This window comes from Dermacentor andersoni, chromosome 8 (assembly GCF_023375885.2).
Source record: "Dermacentor andersoni chromosome 8, qqDerAnde1_hic_scaffold, whole genome shotgun sequence".
NCBI lineage: Eukaryota > Metazoa > Arthropoda > Arachnida > Ixodida > Ixodidae > Dermacentor > Dermacentor andersoni.
This window is the reverse complement of record NC_092821.1, coordinates 33,222,110-33,225,083: the sequence shown is the minus strand read 5'-3', so window position 1 is coordinate 33,225,083 and position 2,974 is coordinate 33,222,110.

The window sequence follows — 2,974 nt, the reverse complement described above, 5'->3', positions numbered from 1 at the left end:
CACGCTCTTCAATGAACCTCTTTGCCACCATGTTGGGTCAATAGGTGTGCGCCAGGGTGTATGTGTCCTTCTATTACCCTCTGCGATCCGAACTCAGGATTGCCAGCTCATTATTGGCAAAAATTCACTTGAAATTTGTTTGGTGCTTGGGTGCTAGAAAAACCGCATCATATGTATTCATACAAGCTTCTATGAGTGTACATGAACCCAAATGCCACGTGTGGACTTTGTGCTGCCGCCGCTGAATGACCCAGCATGTCCAGAGGGAAGCGCGAGAGGAGCCCGGCTGCTTACGCGTCTCATTTATGACGCGTCTCTGTGGTGACAATATGTTGTGTCACAACTTTGCCTGGGATTGGTTCCACTGCAATATTTTCCTTCTTTCTTTGTTTTTACTGCATATTCTATACAAGAACGGCTTGGCTCTAAAGGACATGGCGTCATTCTTGCACGTATGCCAAGTGTCATCACCATCAGCCTGGTTACGCCCACTGCAGGGCAAAGGCCTCTCCCATACTTCTCCAAATACCCCGGTCGTGTACTAACTGTGGCCATGTTGTCCCTGCAAACATCTTATTCTCATCCGCCCACCTAACTTTCTGCCGTCCCCTGCTACGCTTCCCTTCCCTTGAAATCCAGTTCGTAACCCGTAATGACCATCGGTGATCTTCCCTCCTCATTACATGTAATGCCCATGCCCATTTCTTTTTCTTGATTTCAACTAGGATGTCATTAACTCGCGTTTGTTCCCTCACCCAGAATGCTCTTTTCTTATCCCTTAACGTTAAACCCATCTTTCTTCGTTCCATAGCTCGTTGCGTCGTCCTCAATTTAAGTAAAACCCTCTTAGTAAGCCTCCATGTTTCTGCCCCATGCGTGAGCACTGGTAAGACACAGCTGTTATACACTTTCCTCTTGAGGGATAATGGCAACCTGCTGTTCATGATCTGAGAATGCCTGCCAAACGCACCCCAGCCCATTGTTATTCTTCTGATTATTTCAGTCTCATGGTCCGGATCCGCGGTCACTACCTGTCCTAAGTAGATGTATTCCTTTACCACTTCCAGTGCCTCACTACCTATGGTAAAAAGCTGTTCTCTTCCGAGACTGTTAAACATTACTTTAGTTTTCTGCAGATTAATTTTTAGGCCCACCCTTCTGTTTTGCCTCTCCAGGTCAGTGAGCATGCATTGCATTTGGTCCCCTGAGTTACTAAGCAAGGCAATACCATCAGCAAATCGCAAGTTACTAAGGTATTCTCCATTAACTCTTATCCCCAATTCTTCCCAATCCAGCTCTCTGAATACCTCCTGTAAGCACGCTGTGAATAGCCTTGGAGAGATCGTATCTCCCTTCCTGACGCCTTTCTTTATCGGGATTTTATTGCTTTCTTTATGGAGGACTAAGGTGGCTGTGGAGCCGCTATAGATATATTTCAGTATTTTTACGTACGGTTCGTCTACACTCTGATTCCGTAATGCCTCCATGACTGCTGAGGTTTCGACTGAATCAAACGCTTTCTTGTAATCTTTCTTCCGCTTGCGGAAGAAGGTATTAATTATTCGCATATTATTCTGCTCTGGAAAGTCTACTAATAATTCTCCCCTGCTATTCCTAGTGCCTATGCCATATTCCCCCACTGCCTTGTCTCCAGCTTGCTTCTTGCCTACCTTGGCATTGAAGTCGGCCAATAGTACAGTGTATTTTGTTTTGACTTTACCCATCGCCGATTCGACATCTTCATAGAAGCTTTGGACTTCTTGGTCATCATGACTGGATGTAGGGGCAAACATCTGCACGACCTTCAATTAGTACCTCTTATTAAGCTTCACAACAAGACCTGCCACCCTCTCGTTAATGCTATAGAATTCCTGTATGTTACCAGCTATATTCTTATTAATCAGGAATCTGACTCCTAGTTCTCGTCTCTCCGCTAAGCCCCGGTAGCACAGGACGTGCCCGCTTTTTAGCACTGTATATGCTTCATTTGCCCTCCTGACTTCACTGCACCTTATTATATCCCATTTACTGCCCTCTAATTCCTCCAATAACACTGCTAGACTCGCCTCACTAGATAACGTTCTAGCGTTAAACGTTGCCAGGTTCAGATTCCAATGGCGGCCTGTCCGGAACCAGGGATTCTCAGCACCCTCTGCTGCGTCGCAGGTCTGACCGCCGCCGTAATCTGTTGCTTCGCAGCTGCTGGGGACTGAGGGCCGGGGTTTGATTGTTGTAGTCATATAGGAGGTTGTGGCCAAGTACTGCGCCAGGGTGACCAATCCTGCTCTGGTAAGGGAGTGCGTTACCGGTTCTGGTCACCGGGATGAGGCCGCACTCCAGGCATGTTTATGCAATTTTATCAACAGGCGGATGTTTTTTTTTAATCCGGTGGAAAATTGCGCGGCACCGGGATTCGAACCACGGTCCTCTTGCACGCGAGGCGGATGCTCTACCTCTACGCCACCGTCATCATCATCATCAGCCTGGTTATGCCCACTGCAGGGCAAAGGCCTCTCCCATACTTCTCCAACTACCCCGGTCATGTACTAATTGTGGCGATGTTGTCCCTGCAAACTTCTTAATCTACGCCACCATCTACGCCACCGCTGCACCCTTATTCCAAGTGTATTGCACTTTAATTTAGCGTTGGAATATATCATGTGAGTGCAATTTTATTAGCATGTTTTCATTTTAGCGCTGTATCCCGGCGTCTCCCGTTCTGCTATATATTTAATTTCGTTTACCTTATGCAAGATATTTGTATTTTCTTATTCTTCACCGCAGCACTTTGTCTTGGTCAGCAAAAGTATTTTGCGATGGTCACAATGCACTCTTTTACCACATGTCTGTACGAGATGCAGATGCGCCATAATAGTTTTTGCTCACAATCACATACTGACATACAAAAAGTGCTTCCATTGTACCAAGCCCAAGCGCACATGAATTTGGACTTGTACATGCTATTCGAGGTGTG